Source organism: Alligator mississippiensis, chromosome 1 (assembly GCF_030867095.1).
Source record: "Alligator mississippiensis isolate rAllMis1 chromosome 1, rAllMis1, whole genome shotgun sequence".
Classification (NCBI taxonomy): domain Eukaryota; kingdom Metazoa; phylum Chordata; order Crocodylia; family Alligatoridae; genus Alligator; species Alligator mississippiensis.
The window spans coordinates 242,563,099-242,589,258 of NC_081824.1; the positions used below are offsets into that span (position 1 = coordinate 242,563,099).

The 26,160-nt window shown below is 48.7% G+C and overlaps 1 protein-coding gene and 1 long non-coding RNA gene across 19 annotated transcripts in view; both read right to left on the bottom strand.

The window, feature by feature from the left end:
* LOC106739643 (phosphofurin acidic cluster sorting protein 2) overlaps nucleotides 1-26,160 on the bottom strand; it is a 215,136-nt gene that overhangs the window by 149,182 nt on the left and 39,794 nt on the right. The gene's annotated exons all lie outside the window — the stretch shown is intronic.
* Nucleotides 1-26,160, bottom strand: part of LOC109280338 (uncharacterized) — a 90,660-nt gene that overhangs the window by 24,949 nt on the left and 39,551 nt on the right. Inside the window, exon 1 of one of the 3 annotated variants that reach the window (XR_009458974.1) lies at nucleotides 10,589-10,676. The exons of the other annotated variants lie outside the window; for them this stretch is intronic. This is a non-coding gene — a long non-coding RNA (uncharacterized LOC109280338). Of the gene's footprint in view, nucleotides 1-10,588; nucleotides 10,677-26,160 lie in introns of those variants that run through there. 3 annotated transcript variants of the gene reach the window in all.

Consider the following 26,160-nt stretch of genomic DNA (forward strand, 5'->3'; position numbering starts at 1 on the left):
GGTCAGGCTGCAGTTGGAGTACTGCGTCCAGTACTGGGCACCACACTTCAAAAGGGATGTGGCCAGCCTGGAGAGGGTTCAGAGGAGGGCCACCCGCTTGGTGAGAGGGCAGCAGGACAGGCCCTACGAGGAGAGACTGAAGGACGTGAACCTGTTCAGCCTCAGCAAGAGGAGGCTGAGTGGGGACCTGGTGGCTGCCTACAAGCTCATCAGGGGGGATCAACAGCAAATAGGCAGAGCCCTTGTCTCCCCAGCACCACGTGGGGTGACAAGGAACAATGGTTATAAGCTGATGGAGAATAGGGTTAGGTTAGAGATCAGAAGGCAATATTTTACAGTTAGGGTGGCCAAAATCTGGAACCAACTTGCCAGGGAAGTGGTCCTCGCCGCTACCCTGAGCAAATTCAAGAGGAGTTTGGATGATCACCTGTCTGGGTTCTTGTAAACCCAGCATTCATTCCTGCCTGTGGCAGGGGGTCAGGCTAGATGATCTGTTCAGGTCCCTCCTGACCCTAGCTACTATGAAACTATGACTTTTTTCTGGGGCAATAGAGGACCAAGACTAGGAGCAATGGCCTCAAGATGCAGCAGAGGAAATTTAGGTTGGAGATTAGGAAGAACTTTCTGACTATGAAGGCAGCCAAGCACTGGAACAGGCTACCTAGAGAAATTGTGGAATCTCCATCCCTGGAAATGTTTTAAGATCAGGTTGGACAAACATTTGTTTGTGATGGTTTAGTCAGGTGGATTATGCCTTGAGCAAGGACTGGACTAGGTAAGCTTGTGAGGTCCCTTCCAGCCCTATTTTCCTATGATCCTATAACTCAAGCACAGTTTGGCCAGATCAGTACTTGAGGTAAGGCCACCAAGGAAAAATGCAGGTGATGTGACTGAGGAGAGGCCAAGGGTACTCGTTCCTCAGAGGTCACTGGGAAACCACTGGGGAATGCCTATAGCATAGTGCTGGAGTGCATAGGCACCATCTCTGGAAACGTGAACTAAGGTCATATACAGGCAGCCCTCGACTTACAACGTTTTGAGTTACAACGTTTTGCACTTTCAATGTTTATTAATTGACAGTTTCAACTTTACAACACCAGTTTCGATTTACAACGTTTGATCCAATGCAATGCCATGCCAGCAAAGAAGTTCACTGCGTTGCTCGTCTCCCTGGAGAACATCTGTCCAAACTTCGTTGGACAATTTCTTTAAGAAAGCAGACAAGACTCCAGAAAAACCTGTAGCCAAGACTCCTGAGAAGACTCCAGCCAAAAACCCTTCAAAATATCCAACCAAGAGCCCTTCAAAAAATCCAGCAAAGTCACCTCAAGAGAAGTTCTTCCAAATCAATATGATTGCTATTTACAATATAAATATATTAATGTAGCTATATTACTCATCTATAATTGATCAAGTACAAAAATCTGGGGTATTTCTGGTGAAAGTAGGGTATCAGGCCTTGGTTCAGGAACCAATCCCCCATTTATAACATTGTTTCTTATGAGAAAATTGATTCCAAGTTACGTTTTGACTTAAGACGCGGTTTTCAGGAACCAATTGTGTCATAAGTCCAAGGACTGCCTGTATAGGCACTATAGGCTAATGGCACTCTTCACAGGAAGTGAGGTGCTAGCTGACATGCCCTGGCCCAATCCCAACTCTAGTAATTCTAGTGTACCTCCCTAGGTCTCCTTACGTGAATGCAAAATTCATCACTTCCTTCCCCAGAGTTGGGGTGTTCCAGAGGCAGGTATTAAGATTCCTATTTGGAACAGTAGGATAAAAGAACCTACCTACATCAGACACTGTGGTCTCCACAGTGGTACCACATCAGCAACTCTAAAACAGAAGTGGCTTGAAGCAAAATATACAGCTACATACAGAAAGCATGGGCTATTCTTCCACCTGATCCATATCAGATCCGATATGCTGAAAAGAGCTCTGGTTCAGGCTGATCTCCAATGTATGGTGTGACTAATTCTACCCTCCATCCTACTGAACTTACTGGAAACATCTGTAGTAGAGACCTAGGTTTTTGTTCCTAACAAGCAAGCAATGCCTCAGCTGCATAGGAAATTCCAACTTTCTCCCCCCTTCCCTCTCTGCACTTTTAACTTGCACATTGTCACAGCACGCACAAAGCTCCCCCACAACACTATGTGTGTAACTGCACATTTTGTTCTCTTGTGGAGAACATCTTTATTTTTACATGCATTTAAAAAGAGACAAGCACTTGATTAGTTCCATGACTTTGGTCATCTCCCCTCCCTGTGTACATTCATACAGATGCAGGCCCCACCAAATGGTCAGAGCAAATATGTCCCTTGAGGGCACCCTGCCATGCTCTGCCCAGGCCTGCTTCCACCTGTCTTCCCACTGATACAAAAGCAGCCTAAGTAATGGTTTGTGTGAACAATGCTAAGTCAGTGTTACTAAGTGCTAGCAGATCTTTTAGCTCCTGTGACTGTATAATTTTATATTGATTTAAAAACCACATTTACCCCACACGAGGTTTGCCCATACACCACCTAAGAATGAAATTTTAGTGTGATTTGCTGTCATCAGTATTCCTGGGAGCAATAACTTCAACCTACTGCTTGCACCTTTAAAAAAGGCAGATAATGTGTCTGTTTTGGAGCAGACCTCAACCAGCTTTGCCTTCCCCTCCCACAGAAGCACAGAGGACCAAGATGTCGACCTGACCATACACTGTGCAACTAAAGTATCTCCAGGTCTTCGTTGTGATGGGCGACTTGGGACACCGCTCCATTGCTTTTCAGTGTCAATTCAGCTGATCCTCAGTTTCCCCAGTGCAAGACAACAAGGAAAATTTGAGAAAACAGCAGCCAGCACCCAGAAAGATGATGAAATCTAGACAGCTTGATTCAAACCCAGTGTAATCCACAGACAAAACAAAACCCTAGGACTTTGCTCCCCCTAGGATACAGGGGAACGTGCAGCAGAAGCAGCGGCACATTACTTCGACTTGGCTCCATAGCATCTGTATAGCTCGGGCGCTTCAACAGGGCTTTTTGGCGCTTTTAGCTAAAGATGATTCAATCCACTAAAGCACCCACTCTCTATAGATGGGAAAACCAGGTGCAACTAACATGCTGGGCTAAGCACAGGAATGTGCCAAGTTTAAAGTAAAGCACCAGTTTGGGGTTTTTTTCCCCCCACATCTACAAGCAGCCTAGGTATTCCATAACTTCTTGAGGTTTAGAAACGTCTGGTGTGTACGTTACTGCTCTCCGCTGAGTCTGTAAAGAGAATCCTTTTGCAGATTTTACCTAAGGGCAGGTGGTGATATAAAGGAACAGTTGGTGGCACTAAAGACTGGAAAAAAAGAAAAAATCAGTTCTTGAACAGAAAGCTCTAATCAAAGTATTTTAAAAAGCAACGTGGAAATATTTTGGCCCCTGGTATTCTTTGAGGTGCAAATTTGGAATCATCTGGTCAAAAGTTTCTCAAAAATAGCCACTTCAAAATAGAGCTTTTAGAACTCAGATGTTTAATGTCAGCACTGTGTTTGGGTGCTCTGAGACTCATAGGATTTATTACAGCAATAGCTGCAATCACCAAAACCTCAGCTCTTTACCAGCACCAAGGACTGGCTTAGAACAATTTCAGAAGTTACTATACTGTACAAATATGTGCCCCTCTGTACACTATTACTTACCAAGAGCTCCCAGGTGAGTGATAAATGTCAAGTAGCATGCTAACATGGCAAGTAAGAGGGACTGGCACTGCCTCTGGAACTCCAATTCTATTAGCATAAAACTTGTTTGAGAAACTTGCATGCAGGGTAGGAGAGCTCTCACTTTGCCTCCAGCTCAGTATCCACAGCCAACATGGGAATCCCTCTGGAAGCATGAGTGGTGCATGCAGATTCAAGCAAGTCCCCCATCCCACTAGGAGATAATTGGTGGACAGGGTACAAAAGGATATGAAGACCAGATGGTGGCATGCAGCCCAGCTGCTATAGGAGTCATAGACCTCAGGAGGTCATCTTGCCCAACCCCCTGCTCAAAGCAGGACCAGCCCCAATTAGATCATCCTGGCCAGGGCTTTTCCAAGGATGGAGATTCCACCACCTTTCTGGGTAGCCTGTTCCAATATTTTACTATCCTCCTAGTGAGAAAGATTTTCCTAAAATCTAACCTAAACATCGTTTGCTGCAACTTGAGACTGTTGTCCCTTGTTCTGTCATCTGCCATCACTGAGAACAGTCCAGCTCCACCCTCTTTGGAAACCCCCTTCAGGTAGCTGAAGGCTGTTATTAAATCCCCCCTCAGTCTTCTTTTCTCCAGACTAAATAAGCCCAGTTCCCTCAGCCTCTCTTCATAAGTCATGGGCTCCAACCCCCTAAAAATTTTCATTGCCCTCCGCTGGGCTCACTCCAATTTGTCCACATCCTGTCTGTAGTGGGGGCCCAAACTGAACACAGTACTCCAGATGTGGCTTTACTAGTGCCAAATAGAGGGGAAAGAACCACTTCCCTGGCTCTGCTGGCAAGCCTCTTACTAATTCAGCCCAGTATGCTGTAAACCTTCACAATAAAGGCACATTGTTGGCTCATATTCAGCTTACTGCCCACTGTAACCCCCCTCCCACCCCCTTGAGTCCTTTTCTGCAGAGCTTCTGCTTAATCAGTCAGTCCCCAGCCTGTAGTAGTGCAAAATTTTTTTGTCCTAAGTGCAGGACATTGCACTTCTTATTGAACTTCATGACATTTCTTCTGGCTCAATCCTCCAATTGTTCTAGGTGTCCCTGAATCCTAGCCCTACCCACCAGCATATCTACTACTCCCCCCAGCTTGTTGTCATCAGCAAACTTGCTAAGGGTGCACTCCCTCCCTCCCATCTTCCAGATCATGGAAGAAGATACTGAACAAAACCGGCCCCAGAACCGACCCCTGGGACACTCTACTTAATAGCTGCTGCCAACTAGACATTGAGTCATTGACTAGTACCCTTTGAGCCCAACGATCCAGACAGTTTTCTATCCATCTTATAGTCCTGTACTTCCTTAGCTTGTGAGAATGTTATGGGAGACCATATCAAAAGCCTTGCTAAAGTCAAAGTGCATCAAATTCACCGCTCTCCCCACATCCGCAGAGCCAGCCATCTCATCACAGAAGGCACTCAGGTAGGTCAGGCACAACTAGGCCTTGGTGAATCCATGCTGATTGTTCCTAATCACCTTCTTCTACTCCAAGTATTTAGAATGGATTCCTTGAGGATCTGCTCCATGATTTTTCTGATGACTGAGGTGAGACTGACTGGTCTGTATTTCCCCAGATCCTCCTTTTTCCCTTTCTTAAAGATAAGCACTATATTTGCCCTTTTCCAATCATCCGGGACCTCTCCTGATTGCCACAAGTTTTCACAGGTAATGACCAGCAGGCTTTGCAATCACAGTGGTCATTTCCCTCAGCACCAACAATTTTACTAAACAGTTGTTGTACTAAAAATGATATCACAGGTCAATGCACAAGTGTCAGCCAGGATAAACTGATTCTCTGCTGAGAGAGTCTTCAGGATAGCACTAGGCAAAACTGAAGAGGTCAATGCCAGAAACTGAGAATAGGTGTGCCTGATGGATCCTACAGGCATACAGTACAGAGCAGGACAGGTGGGGATAAGGAAATTAGCTTATGTCACAGGGACACAATGCTGAAATGAAGGAAAAGAAAACCACTGAGATGAGTGAAGCAATTTACACTTCAGATTCTTCTAGGGCAGAGAATTCTACCAAAGCCCTTCTTCTGATACTATGCCCCAGTTAGGGGCAAGAACTCAGGCTCTCCTCAGCAGACACCAAGGCAAGTGTGCTCAGAAAGCCTTTTGTCCACATTACAACAACAGAGCTAGGCAACAGTAGAGGTAGGCTTTTTGTTGAAGTGGGTTAAAGGTAGTTTAACGCTACCTTGGGCCCTCCAGAATTTAGGGCATGGCTAACCTTAAAACTGTGACTCCTAAGAAAGACAGAGGATTGGCATCATCTCCCCTCTTAGGTCCCCAAAATATCATAGGACTGTACCTTCCTGAACACAGAGAGGACAGTGAGGACAGAGTCCGAGACAGACCTTGCCTGGTCTAAACTAGAAGCTGCATTTTAGTTGCTCTGTAAAAGCTAAGTACCATTATCTCCCACTAAATGCAACCCACCCTCAGTGTCAACACACAAAGCCTTCAGCTGGGATATCTCTTGCAGTCATTCCTCGTTGAGGCTTGTAGTTGTGACAGCTGAAAAGTATGTCTGTGTGACAAAGGTGCATGCTGAAGGCTCTATGAAGATTAGACTAAGTGTTTTTCTGTATTTGTTTAGACATTAAGCTATATGTTGTTATATATGGTTATTGCAGGGCCCTTGGCACGGCTTTACGAGCGCTCATGGTGCTCAGGCCAGGTGCCAGATAATTGGAGGATAGCCAATGTGGTCCCCATCTTTAAGAAAGGGAGGAGGGAGGACCTGGGCAACTATAGGCCCATCAGTCTTACCTCAATCCTGGGGAAACTCTTTGAGAAGATCATCAAGGACCACATCTGTGATGGGCCGGCATCGGGGATAATGCTCAAGGGCAACCAGCACGGTTTCATTATGGGCAGGTCGTGTCAGACCAACCTGATTGCCTTGTACGATCAGGTCACAAAAGCACTGGATGCAGGTATCGCCGTGCATGTAGTCTTTCTGGACTTCAGCAAGGCCTGTGACACTGTCTCCCACCCCATCCTCATTAAAAAACTAGGCGACTGTGGTATTGATGCCTACACAGTCAGATGGATTGCCAATTGGCTGAAGGGTCGTACTCAGAGGGTGGTGATGGACGGGTCATATTCGACCTGGGGGGAAGTGGGCAGTGGAGTCCCCCAGGGCTCGGGCCTTGAGCCCACACACTTCAATTTCTTTATCAGCGATTTGGACGACGGGGTGAAAAGCAACCTGTTCAAATTTGCTGATGATACCAAAATTTGGGGTGAGGTGGGCACGTTAGCAGGGAGAGAAAGACTGCAGCAAGACCTGGATAGGTTGCAGGGGTGGACTAACAAAAACAGGATGCATTTCAATACTGACAAGTGCAGGGTGCTGCACTTGGGCAGTAGTAACCAGCAGCACACTTTTAAGATGGGAAACTCCCTTCTTGAGAGCACGGAGGCAGAAAGGGATCTTGGACTCATCATAGACTCCAAGATGAACATGGGCTGACAATGTGAGGTCATGGTCAGCAGGGCTAACCGGACCCTATCGTGCATCCACAGATGTATCTCAAGTAGGGCCAAGGAGGTGATCCTCTCCCTCTACGCGACACTGGTCAGGCCACAGCTGGAGTATTGTGTCCAGTTCTGGGCACCCCACTTCAAGAGGGATGTGGACAACATCGAGAGGATCCAGAGGAGGGCCACCCGCATGATCCGGGGACAGCAGGGCAGACCCTACAATGAGAGGCTACGGGACCTGAACCTGTTCAGCCTTCACAAGAGAAGGCTGAGGGGGGACCTGGTGACCGTCTATAAACTCACGAGGGGGGACCAGAAGGGTTTGGGAGAGACCCTGTTTCCCCTAGCGACCCCCGGGATAACAAGGAATAACGGCCATAAATTGTTGGAGAGTAGGTTTAGATTAGACATCCATAAGAACTACTTCACAGTTAGGGCAGCTAGGATCTGGAACCAACTTCCAAGGGAGGTGGTGCTGGCTCCTACCCTGGGGGTCTTTAAGAGGCAGCTTGATGCCTACCTGGCTGGGGTCATTTAAGCCCAGTTTTCTTCCTGCCCAGGCAAGGGGTCAGACTTGAAGATCTACAAGGTCCCTTCCGACCCTACTTCTTTGATTCTATGTTGTTGCTAAAAGCCTAATTAAAGTTTAAGATGTAGTGAGGCCTTGTATAAAGTAAGGCCTAGTATATTTAGCAAAGCCTTGAAATAGTAAGGCCCTGTGGCATAGTTAAAATTACCTTATCAAAGGAATGCAAGGCTTGTACTGCTATTGGTCAGTCTAAGGACAGTTGAAGTAAAAGGAATCTGAGTGGTTGTACGTTATCAGAACCATTCAAAAGCTATAAATTAGCTAGAATATCTAGAAACCAGTCAGAAGGAAGATACAGCTCTGTAAAAAGGATTAGTTAGCTGTTGCCTGGATCAGTGGGCCCGTGGACCTCGAGGAGCCCAAGGACTGCATTCCAGGGTCCTTCCCGGTACCCTTCGGACACTGCTGTTCAGGGACGCCTGACTTTGCTGAACTTTGTGGAAAGAGAAGCTTGCTGTGTATCAGGCATCAGAGGGGACCGCCGATAAGATGCCGATGTGAACTGCTTTTGTCTGTCTTTGTTTGTTTTGTTACCACGCGTAGTTGTGTTTTTGTTAAGTCAATAAATGTTTCTTACCTTTCTACCCCCGACCATACTCTCAATCCCGAACCCTCCGCAGGCAGCTGAGACAGTAGTACACAGAGTTATGTGCCTACCCACTGGTAGCTGAGCAATTGGATAACACAAATGACACATGCAGTGCACAGCCACACACGTGTGAATACTGACTACATGTAGGGTTGGTAGATGGGGTGAAATATGCTTATATTCCTTTTCCTTCTCAGCTACCCATACAGTACATTACCTCCCAAAGACAAGAGGGAGAGCTGTGCTAACCATGTGCACCTCTTGAGTCAATATGGCTAGATCCAGAGTGCTGACAAGAATGCAATTCTAGGTAGGAGCAGTGAAGCAGTGTTGTGCTGCACAAACAGAATTCTCCTGTATTCACACTGCCAGTGACCATCTTCATGGGGCAGAGTGAATACTTGAACACTGGCAGGGACATGAGGAAAAAACTCACTTGCACTCATTCTTCAGATGTTTAAAGTTAGCCACATTCTGGAGGGGCTTGAGGCAGCATTAGGCCAGAGTTAAAGAGCTAATGAGCTATTGTGGGCTCAGTCCGTCCCACACTGCTACATCTACAACAGGTACCTAGATGGGAGGGAATCACTGAAAAAAAGACAGCACAGTTCAGTTCTCATACTGAGAAAGAGAGAGGGACCCCAGTTTTCACTCCAACAGAGAAGCTTGCTTGGGGGCCAGGAAGTCACTGGAGAGCCTCTGTGAAGGAAAACAGGCCTGGCACAGGCTATGGTGGCTGGCCAGCTGTTGCTCAACTAGAATGCTGCAGGTGGTGCCCAGCCTAGAGGACAGCAACCAAAGGAAAACTACTTGTCTTCCCCATTCAAGCTGTGGCTCAGCAGTGCTCTGTCATAAAGAGAAATCCTGGTTTTCCCTGTTTAAAAATCCCAAAATGTCTGCTTTTAAAAAAATAAAAAATAATCTGATTAAAACCCCCCAAATCCATGTTTTCCACAATTAAAATGAAATGCCACTATATATAGGTACCACAATGTTAAACACAATGTTTTATTGATATATTTACAATTTTAAAGCAATTTGGAAGCCTACCAGTAACAAAATCAGTGTAATAAAATAAATTCTAAATTCCCATATATTTTGGCATTTGATTTTGGTTGTATCATGGAAAAATCAGAGCTCCCCCTGCCCCCTTCACTCACCAGGATGCAGGTCTAGCTACAGCTGCAACCCCGCTCCCCTGCTGCTGCTCTGTCACTGAGCAGCCCTGGTATTTTTCTGGGGTATTTTGACCTCAGCTGACTTCCTGCCCCTTGGGCAGGGGGCTGAACCCGATGATATTGTGAGGTCCCTTCTAGCCCTAATGTCTATGAACTCTATGAATCTATGATATGCCTGTGTCCTGCTGGTGCCCATGCTGTTGTCCCTCACTCCTAAATCACAGCCCCCCAAGCCCTGCCAGTGGCCCCCCACTCCAGACCCACGGCCCCTTGCCCCTAGTGTGTGCAGAATGGGTTGCATGTGTGGGCATAGGTGATGGGGGGGGGGGGGGGGGTATATGCCCCGATTTCTGTGACCACAGCAGGGCACGGGGCTGTGCAACCAGGCCAAACCAGCTCTAGGCAGGGGCCACCTCTATGGCCCAGAAGGCAGGACCCAGCAGGGGAGGGAGCGCCATGCCGCCATGGCCACCAAGGTGATGCGCTCCCTGTGACAGGCCACTAGGGGGCACTCCTGTGCTGAGCCACCCGCCTCACTGCGCCTGACCAAAACCCAAGCCTTGAGTGATTCTCCTGGGGTGCCTACATCTGGTCGACCCCCTTCCTGAAGCACACCCACAAGCCTGGGGTAACCGCTGCCACCACCTGGGGTCTTGTCTTTGTCCGGGCTCTGTGCCCCCCAGGGTACATAGGCCTTGAGGGTGTTTAACTCACTGTGAGATCCTGGGGTGCTTCCTTTAGCCTGAAGCATAGAAAGTAGCCTCCCTTAGTCAGCTGAACAAAGGAAACAAAAAGGCTTGCCCAATCCCTCCCAAGCATTTTCTGCCAGGCCTGCTGTGATAGATAGCTTTATTGATTGGAGAAGGAGGGCATAGGGAAGGAATACAAACCAAAAGGAATTTTGAAAAAACAGCCTTGAGCAAAACAGTATAAGGGGCTTGTTGGCTCTTTCAATATGCGTCTAGAACACTTAGGTCTAAGTTACTGGCTACCATTCAGATAAATTACTCACAGCAACGTCCAGAGGATTCCAGAGGTGCACAGCTTGATTAAGTGACCAGAAGATGTCTCTCTGTCCCAAGATGGAAGGACCCTTTCTGACCTCATCACCTGGAACCAGCCAACATCAGATATTTTCTGAGCATCACTGATGCTGACCAGTGAGTTTGAGTCATGTCAGCCCTCACCTGGAGGAGGGACCACTGCCTTAGGACTGCCCTCCCAGGCCAAAGGCAGGAAGTTTAACAATAGCCTGGCCACAGGGAGAGGGACTCTCCCCCTCCCAATGGAATGCCCTGGGCAACCAGATGGTTGCTTAGCAACCAGGTTGATAGACTCATGGGCAGAGAGAGTGAGAGAAGGGGAAAACAGACAATCCAAAAAGAGGGGGGTTGGGATGGAATTTTTTTCATACCCCCTACCCACCTGGCAACAGCAGGGGGCACAACTCTGTGCCACTGCCATTGCCACTCCTCACCTTGGCAGCCATAACAGTGCAGTGCTCCCTCCCACGCCAGGTCCCACCCACTGGTTGGCAGAAGTAGCTCCTGCTCAGAGCTTGTCCAGCCCGGCTGCAGCCCTGTACCCCATGTCCCACTGTAAGCGCAGAAATCTCAGGGGGCACAGGCCCCCCTCCCCACCTCATTGTCTATACCGTCCTCCTGCTCCCACAGACTTACCTGGATGGAGCTGCAGAAGCTGCTCTCCACCATGCTGCCTGGCTGCCATGTGCATGTTTGTGTGTGCATACATGCATGTGGCGCACCCCTAACCCCTGCATCCCAACCCCCAGCCCCAAGCAGTCCCTGGACCACAGGTTTCCCACGTTTTTCTCCTTTAGAAGAGAAAATCCGCATTTTTCCACAGCAAATGGAAATCAGCAAACAGATCCCTGGTCATAAGCCAAGAGCAGTAGCATCACAGCCAGACTGAATACCAAAAACAGCTTCTCTCAGAATTTCAACTGAACAGAACTGTTAATTACATGCAACAGGCTCTTAAAAAATGCTCCCAAACTGTTCTGAATACCCCTCTAGTCAAGAAGATGTGGAGAACAATGACAAAGCAGTCTGTTTCTGTGTCAAGTCTCTGTGCTACTGGCTGACCCAAACAAAACGCTCATCAGATTTATATGGAAGAAGAGGAACACTCTTTACAGTAGTGTTAAAGGGGGTACTGAAGACAGAGGCATGGCTGGAGAATGTCAAGGATGCTCTAAGGCTAAGGGCTGTATCCTAGGAGAACATGGATTGTGGTTTCATGATTTTTATTTCATTCATTCTTAGACTGTCTAATGAAGTGATACTTGAGGTCAAAATGAAATGCAGGATGAGAGAAAATTCCTTCTATAGCAGGCCACTGCAGTGCAGCTACTCCCTCTTCTGCCCATGGAACACTTAGTAGTGGAGCACAAGTTTGGCACCAAGATCTTGGTTAGCAAACATCACTGCTATAGTTTTCTGACATCTGTCACCACTCCTCTCCCTGGACACGCGTACTTGCATCAGTTAGGCTAAGAACTGCAGTCATACTGCTAAATCCTGCTAAAGATATGCAGGCACTGCTTCCAGTATTCAGCTTCCTAAACCCTACTGAAATGCCTGTTGTTCTATCTGAGCTTGGACTTTATCTTTTTCAATCCAGGTAGTTCTTTTGTTCTATTGACAATCAGCCTGTGCTGGGAGGATGCAAGAACAGAACAAAATCACAATGAGTAGCAAAGCTGAGGAACACCTGCTGTGAGCACTTCACTCACCCTGCTTGCTTGCCCCCAACTCCCTTCCAATATACAGATCCAGGGCTGAGGACCCAACTGTGCTACTTCAAACAGAAGAAAGTCTAATAGGAACCTGGATTCTGGATAAGGAGGCCTATTAAGTCACTAGTCCACCCCCTGCCAATGATAACCATATACTTCACACAAATCCTTGAACTCCAGGAGAGCCAGGGCTACATTCTGGAGGGTTAGAGAAAACAGGATCCTGGACGTACAAAGGAAAACAAAAGAATCAGCAACAATATCTATTCTCATTAGCCTCAGGAAAACAAAGGAAGGTGAGGTGGGCATTCTAGATGCAGCAGCATAGCCCACAAACACCTCTATGTTGTACCGCGAGGGCACATTACTGCAGTATCCAGGCACAGTCACAGACACCTGTGGTTATCCTGTGCAGTCCTCTCTGAGTCAAGACAGCTTATAGTTTGGTGCCCCCCATCAAAACAACAAGCCACCCCTATAGCAGAGCCCAGCCAGGTCACCTGCTTCCCCACAACAACGCTGCGTCCTTTTCTATACAGCCTTTTGCACTTATAATTTTTCTCCTTACCTTCCCAAGACTCACTTGAAGGAGGCTTAGCTGCTGTAGTGTCTCTCTCTCTCTTTTTTTAATACAGGACCCTTATAGGTGCCTTGCAAGGAATACCGTAATCTCTTGGCCAACCCTATGGGCTTGGTTCATGTCACCATTTCCTCCTGTTAGATTGGAAGCTCCTTGGAGCAGGGACAATGTTTGTGAAAGGTTGCCAAAAGCATTTCTTTGGAATAACAGCTATGCTCCATAAAGACAACCTGCCCCTGTTTGGCCTGCCTAGGACAGGAGAGCCAAACTACTTTCAGTTGCTTCTAATAAGCCATTCCACTTGCCTCAGCATTTAAGTTGCAGTAAATGCCCAGGACACTCCATGAATGACAAGCAGCCCTCATCAGCATGTAGACAGCAACTGGTGAGCTGCAAGGAAGAAACCAGAGATGGCAAAGGCCAAGGGGTCAATACTGATTTGTCTTTAAGGCTGGCACTGCTCTAAATGGAGGGACAGATGATCTGCATGTGAATTACAGAGTTGGAGGCTGAGAAATGGCAGAACTTCCAGGGAACAGTAAGCATACAACTCCCCTCCCAGGAACAAGTGTAGGGCGAAGGTTGTTCCTGTGCACAAAACATCTTCATCACCCAAAGCAACAAGTGTCATAGAGATCTGCAGCACCTAAAGTGCTCTGAGATTAGAGTAAGGAAGGAAGCATGGCATTACAGCAATAGCCTTTCATATTGCCTAACCATATGCACCACAGAGGGTAGATTTGGTTCATCTAACTAGCAAGGGTTCCAGCATCCCAGGGACAGAAAAAAGCAGCAGCTGCTCTGTAGTGCTGAAGGAAGTACCAGATTTACCTGAATCCAAGACAACTGCAAATTAAAAAATGACCCCTCCTCCAATAATTAGATTCCATACATGAAAAATTATATTTTTGTATAATTACCCATGTCTAGAATCTTATTAATGGAAGGTTATCTTACATCTGTCCTCCCCGCTACTACAGTGGAGAAAGTGGCAGCATGGAGTGAAGGGCCCCTGCCCCTTGTCACCCTTTGTCTGCCCCCTGCTAAGCATCCCCCTGCCAAGTGCTCCCCCGTCCCTTCCCTCCACACGTTGCTTGCCCCTCTACTGCCTGCCTCCCCCACACCCTGCCACCTGCCTCTCCCAATGCCTACTCCCCTTTACCTTCTTCTGAAGCTTCCACCACCGTGATCCCATGGTCTCCCCCGTGCTACCCCAAGCTGCATGCTGTCTCCCCGACCCAACTAGCCATTATAGCACAGGGCAGGCAATGGCCCAGCTCCAGCTTCAGGCCTGAGCCTACAGTCAAAGTCAGACCTGAGACACTGCCTGCCCTGGGCCAATAACTGAGTCCAAGATGAGGCTTCCCCCCCCATATTGACTGGGGAAAAGAACCTCATCTTGGATTTGAGTAAATATAGTATGTTCTTTTATATTACAGTGGCACCCAAAACATTCATGCAGCTGCACAGACAGAAACACAGTGCCTGAAACAGCTTTCATCTTAAAGAGACAAAGGGTCAGGAAAAGGAACACAGAGTATGAGCAAAGCAGTTGGAAACCTGCCAGATACAGGGCTTGTTAATTCAAAGTTAGCAGAACCTTTTCAAAGCAGACAGACAGGGGAGGGAAGAAATCTGCTTGATGGAGCAGAAGAAAGGAGGTAGTAACTGAACAAGGTGAAGTCATTAGGCCGTGTGAAACAAGACCTTCCAGGGCGAAAGCCATTTCAAAATATATCATGGAAGCACCCCTCAGTAGGCCAGGGCTGTATTCAGGATTACACACAGAACAATAAGCTACAGAAAAAAAAGCCTGCTTAGATTTAATCAGAAGCAATGGAATTACTGGTGTAGGACTAAACCCACAAGGCAAATAATATCAAAAGCCAAACATTTTACAGAAAATAAATAAATATCACCTAGCCACTCAGTCAGCAAACAATGAATGACACAATCAGATGTATTCTAGTGGAGACAATACCTACTGAAGGGAAAGAATTCATGACAATATCCAACTGCTTACAGTGCCTAAGAACATGATCTCTTGCATGGGGTGTGTAACAGGGAACCCTAGCACTGTTACCAGAAGACAGGTCGGCCCCTTTAAGATCAGGACTTTCTGGGCACAGCACGCTGGTAAGGTAGGACTTAAAAGTTGAGCCAGGCCAACTGGTCAGGTGACTGGAAGGGGGCAGGCCAGGACTATAAAAACCCTGGGCTGGGCAAGCAGTTGGGGCTGGCACCCAGGGGAGAAGGAGTATATATGAGAGCTCCATAGAGAGACTGGGTGAGCAGTCCAAAGGCTGAAGGAATTACTGAGAAACCCAGAGAAGCAGCTGCAACCCCAGAGGAAGGATGGTAGCCAACAGTGGGGAGTTGAAGCACAACCCCTGAGTAAATATAAGCTGGCATGCTGCCTTCTTTGATCATATTTTTTTGGTGGTGGTTATATCACGTGGACAGACTGTTTATGGGTTTTTTTTAAATAACACTGGCGGTATGGGAAAGGCTAGTGGAGAAGGAGGAGGCCTCATTGGGACCCCACTTCACTGTGGGGGCCAGGCACCCACGTGGGCTCAGGATCTGGGGTGTACTGACCCCAGTGCCAGAGAAGGCGCAGTATTTGGGGTACATAGGCCCTGGCGCCAGTGTGGGCAAGGTACGGACCCCGGTGCCAGAGGACACAATCCTAAAAGGCCAGGGCAGTCTGGTGCCCCTGAGGTACAGTTTTGGGGGGGTTTTGTTTTTTTGTGGACTGGGACGGTATGGGGTCGGGGCTGTTCCTCAGCCTTGAACTTGCAGCCCCTGGCCGTGGGGCAAGTGGCCAGGCCTCTGGGACAGGGAGGCTGGGCTCCAGATTGGAGCAGAAAGGAGGGCCACGAGCCTCACGACAAGGAAAAGGGCTAGAGCCTCAGAGTTGAACCCTGTTTGGTGGGTTTAGACAGGGAGGCCTAGCTAGAGAATGGCAGGGGTCAAGGCCCGTGAAGGCAGAAGACCCCAATATACGAAATACAATAGGCAGTCTCCCACTTACAAGAACATCAGTATAACAATTTTTCATCAAGACGTGGCAGGCGAGTAGAAAGCGGGACACAAGAAACCTTAAAGGGGACTCCAAGGGTGCCCCACGTAGGGCGCGGATAACAAGAATGATGGTGCTGGGAAAGGCAACCTGTTACAGGGTGTTTAGACTCCTGCTGCACCCAGTGGGGAACAAAGGGATGAAGCAATGGTTCCAACACTCAGTGGAAGCTATAAAAGTTACCCCTACAAATATGCCCTCCAGGGGTTCTGCTGAGCCAGTAAGCACAAGATCAGAGCATTTGTGCCAGCCACCAGACGGCCTGCCTTAGTCACACTGCGGATTCAATTCTAGCCAGACACCAGCACAGATTGCCATACTCTGCAAAGCCACAGGGTGGGGAGAGGAGAGGAAGTTCAGGAGCACATGGACATCTCACTTGTACTCACAAGCCAGTCCAGACTAATTTATCTGAAATTTGCTTAAGGAAAAGACAAACAAGTGAAGTAAGTGATCTGGGAGGTACTGTCAGTTTGGCTCCTCAAAATACTGGTTAGTTGGAAGGACAGGGAGGAAAAGATTGTTGCCCCCACCTCCCTCAGTTCAAACTTCACATAAAATCTGTTTCAGAAAAAGTTCAGTAAGTTTTTTTTACTGTTATCCATACTTTTGCCTTTTAAGTTTAGTTGCCCTGGTTACCGAGTTCACTGTATCTAAGGCAATCTTTTTTCTCAAGCAAAGGACAAGACAGTAAATTTAAAGACAAACATTTCTAAAAGGCTTTCAGATACAGAGAGACAGAAATAGGAGACAGCATGCAGCTACTTCTCTCTCATACATCAGCACCTTTAGCTCAGAACTATACATACTCTGTACCATTCTTTTGGCTATTTACTACAGAAAACACAAATCTTCACATGTCCCCAAGGGAATCAAAATGAGGTACACACACCATACACCTGACTCGGAGACCTAACAGTCTAGTTGGACACATGGCCAAGACAGACCCCATCTGGTCACACACACACACGTGCACACACATGCACGCTGTCTGTAGGAAAATGAGGTATGCACAGCAGCACGTTTTGAAACTTTGAAAAATCCATTTAATCAAGAGATGTTCTCTGTCAACCTACGGTAATTTGTAATGTCTACCTCCCCAAACTATAACGTGTCTGTAAAGATCACACATGATGCATCAGCATCAGGCAAATGAGAGCCTACCTGTCAAATCAACACAATTCTCTACTACTGTGGTTTCCAGGGGCGACGTGTAGGGGGTGTACATGTACCCCCTGAGAGCACTGGTACACCCCCTTTCAGGCCATGCTCCCTGTGTAGCCAGCAGGCAGGGGGGCAGGTGGGAGCACCAGTGCCCCCCCTGCAAGTACTGGCCAGAGTGTGGGGCCGCTAGGAAAAATGGCCACACCGCCTCCAGAAGTGGCCGCGGAGCTCTAGAACTGGCACGGCAGCTTTTACTGTGAGTGAGATTGGTGACCCCGCGACCAGCAGGACTGGCCGCCAGGGGGACTCCCCGCCCCCCCAACTCCCCTGGCCAGCAGGGTCGGCTACCAGGGGACCTCCCCACCCCAGTCACTGACTGGTGTCAGGGGGGCACGTGCCCCCCCCCCCCCCCCAAGAGGCACCAGACACCCATGGTGGCTTCTGAAATCATGAGAAGCTCTGAAGGAATCCTTGCCCTGACTTGCATATTTGCTTCACTGTTATTTTTATTACATACATAAAATGCCTCATTGTTTAAGGCTTCAAGCCAGGAACAGTTCTAAGTCAAGATAACTTGTACTATCAAAGCACTCGATGGTGGGGGAACTGCTGTGGCCAACTGCTGGAGTCATACTCCAAAAAGGGGTCATGACATACCTTGTTTGGCAGCTTGGCTAGTCTCATGGAATTAGCTCTAGGAGAAGAGGCTTTTCTTCCCCAAGTATCAAGCTAACAGACCCAGAGAGATCATTTGGATACACTCATTAACTTCATTTCTAAATTTGGTAAAGGTATAAAATAGCTAAAGACCTGCCATGTATTGGTGTTGCTACTGGTACACTAAAGCAGGAGCGAGCAATTATTTTGGGTGAAGGGCTGCTTACCAAGTTTTGGCCCCACCCCCCAGAAGTGGTTTCATAATAGCTCAAAATGCAGTCTTATTTTTATGGTGTGCAGGGGTGTTGGGGGGGGGGGGGGTATGAGTAGGTGGGTTTGGGGATGTGTGGATGTGGGTATGGAAGCCACATGGTGCAGAGTGGCCGGAAGGTAGGCAGGGAAGTGGGGAAAGCAGTGGCAGGGAGCAGGGGACAGTGAAAGTGAGTGGCATGTGGGAGTGCAGGGCCTGTGCCAGTGTCCCAGGGCCAGCATCCACAGGACCCAGAGTGGGGCGGCAGAAGTGCATGGTGCAGACTGGCAGGGGTCTGTGGAACCAGGCTGGGCTGTGCCAGCAGGGAGAGAGGGAAGCTGGCCCAACTCCACAGAGCCCCTACCAGCTGGGACCCTGTGCACCTGCTGCCCCGCTCTAAGCCCAGGACACCAGCACAGGCTTTGTGCTCCTGCCCGGCTGTTGCTAGTTCCTGCTCGTTCCCAGTCCCATGGTACAAGCAGGGACAAGCACACACAGCCCAGACCCCGTGCTCGCCCGTCTCAGCAAAGGAAAGTGGTCACCAGGCAGTGTTTGCTGCGGCCACTGGGAGCCCGCACCATCCTAGGCTGGGGTGCAGCTCCTTCCCTGCCACTTCTGTGTTGCTCAGTGTGCCAGCAAGCAGCAATTAAGGAGCTGCACCTCAGCCTATGGGTACAGCACAGGTTCCCAGTCGCTACAGCAAACACTACCCGGGGGCTGGGAGCAAGCAGGCGCATGGAAGCCAGCAACAGCTGGGTGGGAGTGTGGGATCCACACTGGTGTCCCAGGGCCAGTGCCAGTGGGGCATGGGCTGGCAGGGGTCTATGGAGCTGTGCCAGCAGGGAGGGAAGCCCGCACAGTTCCATAGGACCCCTGCTGGGCAGGACCCCGCATTCCTGCCGCCCTGCTCTGGGCACTGCCAGCACTGGCCCCTGGGCACCAGTGTGGACCCTGCGCTCCCGCCCAGCTGCTGCTGGCTCCCGTGTGCCTGCTCGCTTCCAGTCCCCCCCACCCCAGCCCTACAGTACAGGCAGGGACAAGTGCACGCAGCCCTGACCCTGTGCTCGCTCATCTGGGCTGAGCAGCGGCGGCACAGAACAAACTGCTGCTCAGCATGGGGAAAAAGCACCCCCCCCCCCAAATCTCTGCGCTGCAGATGCTCACAGCTCATGTGGGGCTGCCTGTGCCTGCTCTCCATTGCCACAGCTGCCCCACAGGGCAACCCAGATGCAGCAGAAACAGGCAGCCCCACGTGGGCTGTGAGCAGCTAGAGCACTGAGTGCTGGCAGTGAGATGGGGAGGGGCCACTTTTCTCCAGCCTGGGGTCTCGGGCAACAGGGGCTCTATGGAGCCAGGCCAGCTTCCTTCTCTCCCTGCTGGCGCAGCCCAGCCTGGCTCCATAGACCCCTGCCAGCCTGTGCCCCACACTCCTGCCACCCTGCTGTGGGCCCTGGCCCTGGGATACCGCCACAGACTCCGTGCTCCCACATTCCGCTTGCTTCCATTGTTCCCTACCCCCCGTCACTGTTTTCCCAAATTCCCTGCCCACCCACCAACCGCTCTGCACCACATGGCTCCTGGCTGCATGGCTGGACCACGGGATTCAGTCATAGCTGGCCTGGCCCCAAGGACTGAGGCAATCACCCGCAGCCCTCCCCTGCCTCCCCACTCCCCTTCTTAGCTGAATTTCCTGCTCCAGCGCAACCACGAACAGCCCCATGGTCCCAGGTCTGGCTAGGGCGGGGCCAGGGGGGGCCTTGCTGTTGCAGGAGCCTGCCATGGCTTCCCCTGGGTCCTACTGCCTCCGACTCCTGTGACCTTTTACAAGCAGACAGGGGCATATAAATATTAATTGTCTAAAATTTTTAGAGGCCCTTCAGGTCGGATAGAATGGCTGTATTTTGCCCACCCCTGCACTGAAGGATGCAATCAGCTACAAATCTGACCTTAGGCTGCAGAACACCAAAAAACACAGCAGCTTTCTGGTGGGCTGTCAAGAAAAGAAAGTGCAATTCAATAGTTAGATGGTCAGTAAGTTCCTGGGAAGCTTCTGAATTACTGAGAAAAGCAACCCCTACTTCAGGCTGCAAGAAAAACTGTTTAGCAACAATTCACAGACCTTTCATCCAAGCAACCAGAAGATCTTAGAAAACCAAGATCCCTGAATGATGCTACTTTTTCATTTGCCATGGAAAAACCTGATAAAATGCAGATTTTCTCCTTTAAAGGAGAAGAACCTGGGAAACCACAGGCTTCCCCTTACAGTCTGGCAAAGTTACAGCCTACAAGGGGATGCTTGGGACTGGGGAGAGCAGGATGCGGCGGGCACCATGTGCATGTGCCTGTGCACACATGTACGTGGCAGCCAGGCAGTGTGGTGGAGAGCAGCTTCCTCCAGGTAAGTCTATGGGGGTGGGGTGGGCAAGGCACAGGCAACATGTTGGGGGGGGACACAGGGAATGCATCAGGGGGTCACAGGCAATTAATCAAGTGGGCAGGGGGGCATGTGTCCACCCCAGATTTCTGCACCCACAGAGAGGTGTGGGGCTGCAGCCTGGCCACGCTAGCTCTGGGCAGTAGCTGCCTCTGCAACTCAGTGGGCAGGACCTGGCAAGGGAGAGATCACCATGCTGCCAAAGCCAAGGTGAGGCATCTCCTGCCCACCTTGGACACAACGGGGGACACAACTCTGCACTGCCATCACTGCACTTCACCTTGGCAGTCATGGTGGTATGGAGCCCCATACCGTACTGGGACCCATTATTCCCATTTTACAACTGAGATGCAGTTGGGTTAAATGTATGACCAAACAGTACCTCAGGGAGAGAAAGGAATTGAACCCCAGCTTCCTAATCACCAATCCAGGCCCCTTACCACTAGAGGTGCACCAATATATTGGTCTATATCAGATCAGCACTGATAAAAGGAAAATTGACATTGTTGGCAAATCGGCTTTTTTTGGCCAGTGTAGCCAATAATGTCACTGATAAATGCCACATGCATACACACAGCCACAACAAGCATGCCACCAGGAATGCAGCCCGACAGCCTGGAGAGCAGTGTCTGGCTAATAAGTCTATGGGGGGGAAGGGGAGTGAGGGGAAAGAGGAATGGGGAAAGGGAGATCAAGGTCCCCACAGTGCGGGATGGTGTGGGGCAGGGGCAGGTGCTGCCCAGCTGGGGCAGAGCAGAGAGCAGGGACGAGCTGCAGGCAGCTCGTCTGGAGGCCGCAGGGAGGGAGCACAGCTCTCCGCCCTGTACACACCCCTGGGGGAGGCATGGGGGGCATGTGATCCCCCCGGATTTGTGTATGGGGTGAGGATGGGCCACCTGCTGTGGGCTTGGGACCAGGGCCTGCGCTGGCCTCTTCCAGTGGGGGCCTGGGCTCAGGCTGTGCTCAGGGCAGGCGGGGGCGGGGTGAGGCGGCAGTGCTGGGAGGGCTGCAGGGGTGGGCTGCAGCCACCCCAAAATTCTCCATAGCCACCCTCCCAGCACTACCGCCACCCGCCCCAAGCATAGCCCCTGCTCAGCCCCCCAACTGGGGAGAGGCTGGCGCAACCCCTGGCCCTGAGCTTGCAGTAGGCAGCCTGTCCTCACCCCATGGACAAATCCAGGGGGCACATGCCCCCCGTGCCTCCCCTGGGGGTGCATGGAGCAGTGGGGAGCTGCCCCCTCTCCACCCTCCCATGCCTCCTAGACAAGCCACCTGCAGCTCCTTCCCACACCCCGCCCCGCTCTAGCAGCACCCGCCGTTCCCTCAGGCCCTCCCCACTCCCTTTCTCACCATGGAGGCCTCGATATGCTCCCCGCACACCCCTTCCCTCCCAACAGACTTACCAGCTCTCCAAGCTGCTGGGTTGCATATTGGCTATCAGATCAGTATTGGCCAAAATGGCTGGTTAATAATTTGCCATCGGTATTAGGCAAAAAAAACCGTTATTGGTGCATCTCTACTTACCACTGTACTATCCTATCTCCTTCATCCATTAGTGGCTCACTCTTACTTGCAAAGATAGAACAATTAGGAACAACTTCACCAGCTTACCCTCTGTGAATTAAGGTGCTGAGAAGGAGGAAGAGAAATTTCAAAGCTAAAGAAACAACCTGCTGGTAACACCCAAAGCTCCAAAAGAGAGACCTCACAAAGGTCACATTCAATAAGGATGACTGAAACACCACAGGCATATAAAGAGATAAAGTGATCCACATCCTCCTGTTTGACACTACATAGTACTCCTGTTCACCAAGAAAAGGGCAGTGAGACAAAGCATTATTCATACCTCAAAGCCTAACTGACAAATGTCCAGTATGAGCCCCTGAAGAATGTTTCAGGATTTAAAAAAGTCTGGAGATTCAAATAAAAGCAGAGGCACCTGGGACTTCTCCACTGACAAGCACGAAAGTAGGGGAGAGGGGAGAGTCAGGATGAGGAGGAGCCAATACATCTCTCTGCATTTGACAGATTGCATCTATCAGGTTTAAATGAGTGAAAGCATGACCCCATCAGCGTATCTAACACGAGGCCTCTTAATAGGTACAGAGAACTAGACAACATGACATGGGACTCTGTGTGGAACTCTCTTGATGCATTACCTAAAGCATAAGAAACCCGGCAGCTGCTGCCCTGCCTAAGTACAGAGACACAACACGAAGAATCCATTTTCCCCCACTCCCCAAAGTACCAGTATAAGATGGACAGAATACACAGAGTCCCTTTGAGGATGAATAATAAAATGGGAGAGCAGCTTTTTATGGTCATTACACATTCAGTTTGCTGTAAAAGGTAAGTACATAGAAGTACTAGGCATCTCAGAAAGGGACTACAAAAACAAAGATACTGTATGTGAAGAATGACTGCCCTAATAGTTCAGCCAGCAAACTCAGAGCTTGGGAAGGTGAAAGAAAAAAAAAAATTAAACAAGAATTAAGCAAAAACCCATGGTGAATACAAAAGGACTTACCTAGGAACTTTTCATAGACTTATAATATCATAGAGAATGAGGGTTGGAAGGGACCTCAGGAGGTCATTTAGTCTAACCGCCTGCTCCAAGCAGGACCATCCCCAACTACATCATCCCAGCCAAGGTTTTATTTAGCTAGGTCTTAAAAACCTCCAAGAATTGGAAACTCCATAACCACTGGGAACAGTCCAGCTTCATCCTCCTTGGAACCATCCTTCAGGTAGTTAAAGGCTGCTATTAAATCCCCTCAGTTTTCTCTTCTCCAGACTAATTTTTATTTATATGTTATGAGCTCTTTACATTGCCACTTCTTTACTCTTTCACATTTCATACTCAAATTTCTGAATGGAGGTTTTGCTCTGATTTCCCATTTGTTGAGATTTCACTTCCTTCTTCATCAAGGCTTCACACTTTAAATGATTATCTCTGCTGAAAGGTAAGCCTACAGCCTCATTAGCATTTTTACTGTGAAAACACTGTCAACTCAAACATAAACTGATAAGAAAATAGCCTACATTATATTTGCAAATACAGGTCAGTCACATCTTACGCAGGGGTTAGGTGCTGAAGTCAGCGCGTAAAGCGAAAATCAGTGACTATACGTGGGGTGGGAGGGGGGGCGGGGCTTGAGTTTGCATGCAGCGCCATGCTTAGAGCTGTGCGGCCGGCAGCAGCAGCGCAGCGTGGGGTGGTGGTGGGGATGGCTGCGTGCCGCCCAGCCACCACTACGCTGCTGCCCGGTGGCCAGCCACAGAGCTCCAGCCACAGCTTCATGGCGACAGCGGGAGGTTTTGGAGGCAGTGGCTGTCACCACCATAATGGGCCTCCAGGTAAGTGGCAGCGCCGCATGCAAACTCAGGCCCCACCACCCTCTGCATATAGTTGAATTCGCATAAGTTAAATGCACGTATGATGCGACTGACCTGTACCACCATCTTGTCATATACTGAACCTGCACCAGGTAAGAAAACCAGAGTGCTTTCCTGGGCTATATTCTTCCATCAGGGACTGCAGGTTTGAATTTACTTTCATTCAGTCATTACCAAGTTACTTTTGAAAATTTCATCTCTAGAGGCCTAGATTTAGGCTCTTATTTTTAAAAAATCTGTCATATATCTACAAAAAGTTTCCAATAACTTTGGGGTTGAATCAACATTCTGAACAACTGCTTACTGTCACCCACAAATCAAAGGTCTAGAAGTGATAAAGATTTAGCCCCTTAGACAAAAGTTTGATAAAAATTCAAATTATAGTTTCAAATGTCACAATCATTCACATACACATATTTCACTTTAGGACTATTCATATAAATTACATACCCACTTTCGTGCAGACACAATCATTTTCAATGTTTTCCTTTTGGCCTACAGTTTTTGTAAAACTTCTAATGAGATCCCTTACCCGTAGTGGGATTTTTAAAAAAAGTATTTACAGTCTAATTATAAAGTTTAATCTAAATTTAAATAGCACACATTTTTCAAATTAGCTTTGCAAAGTGTGACCTGATCCAAATCATGATGATTTAGTTCACGTTCCTGTAAGTCCCAGCATTCTGTGAAATTATGAAAATTCAAACACAGTAACATCAGAGAAATGAGTCAGCAGGTACTGAATGGAAGCCTGAAGGGCTGTGGCTGTGGCTAACCTGCATGTTCTAAGAAAGATAGGCAAAAGGCAATGGAATCCTTCTTATTCTTTAAAGGTGAGGCACACTCTGCCCATCCTTAGCAGTGACGGCAAACCATTCCAGCAAGGCTGGAAATATGCCTTACCATTAGTGCACTTCCCCTACCCCCATCATACTATCCATGTGATAAATGGTAAAGCCGATAGGATATTCAGTAACAGGGATAAGGTGCCTGAGGGAAAGTATTCTGGTTGCCACAGCAACTCAGCAAATCCATGTCACCAGAGAGCACCATATTCTGTAAAAAGAACCGTCTGACAGCAAAGGCCTTTCTAGCAGCACCTGGATGGCAGCTGGTTATCCTGTATACCTGAAGTGGGTTCACACAAAACAAAACAAAATTGAGGCAAGTTAATAGATGGATACAAAACTGCCAAGGAACAGCAAAGCAGCTGCAGAAAAATAGTTCATTTGGTAACTTTCTGCTCCAGACAAATACAGAGCCAAACACTCCAGCAAGGTGAGAAGTAGAACTACATTGCCGAAGGAGCTGTGGTGGAGAAGTCTATAACTCTGGTCTTTAAGAATTCTCAGTATTTATCACAACTCACAGGGAAGATAGAAACTTGCATCTGTGTCATGAATAAGTTCACTTCAGAGCAGCATGTATATTGCTGTATACAGTCAAACACAAAGTACCTTTTACCAAAGAATCACCTGTACTTTTTGATGCGGGGAGTATACTTCTGATCAATATATGAAGTGTTTCGGGACCTTTCAGGTAGGAAAGTGCTATTAAAAGGTATACGGCTAGCTAGCCTTTGGTTTCAGGAAGTGCATACCGCCACCATGTACACCATCCCGCTTTTTTCCACTGTGGGTTTTCTTGACACCAGGATCTCCCAGTGTCAAAACCCCCACTGTGCACAGCACGGGAAACGCCTGCATGTGCGGCACCACATACCACATATGTGCACTCATCTGGACACACTGCTTGAGGCCTAGCTCATCCTCAAGCCCTCACATCCTGAAGTTGCAGCTTCTGATGCTAGCACGTATCAGCTACGTTTAGGTTAATGACCCCACTGAATTATCACACTTCTTGCAACCAGCACACAGAACCTGCTAATTATTGCAACAATAGTGGGTAAACCTCACAACCTGGACCTTTCCAACATGCTTGTGTTTATGCTAGAAGAGCTTTAGCCATCTTATACAATGTCCCAAGCTGTTTTAGAACCAGCTCCAACTCTGTCCTCTTGTAGTGCAGTGTCAGGAAAGCAGGAATCTTGTATCTGAGAGCCTGCAAAAAATACATCTCCTTGACAGACAGAACACAAAATACTTGCCTTGCAAAAAGGCAAGGTTTGCAACTGAAACATCTCTTCAATATCAAATGTTAGCAAAAGGCAAACTCAAAAATGTGCAGATAATTTGCCCCATGACTGCCATCACTAGGGGCTAGGAAACTGGACACTTCTATGTTTTGTGAAGTAGCACACTTG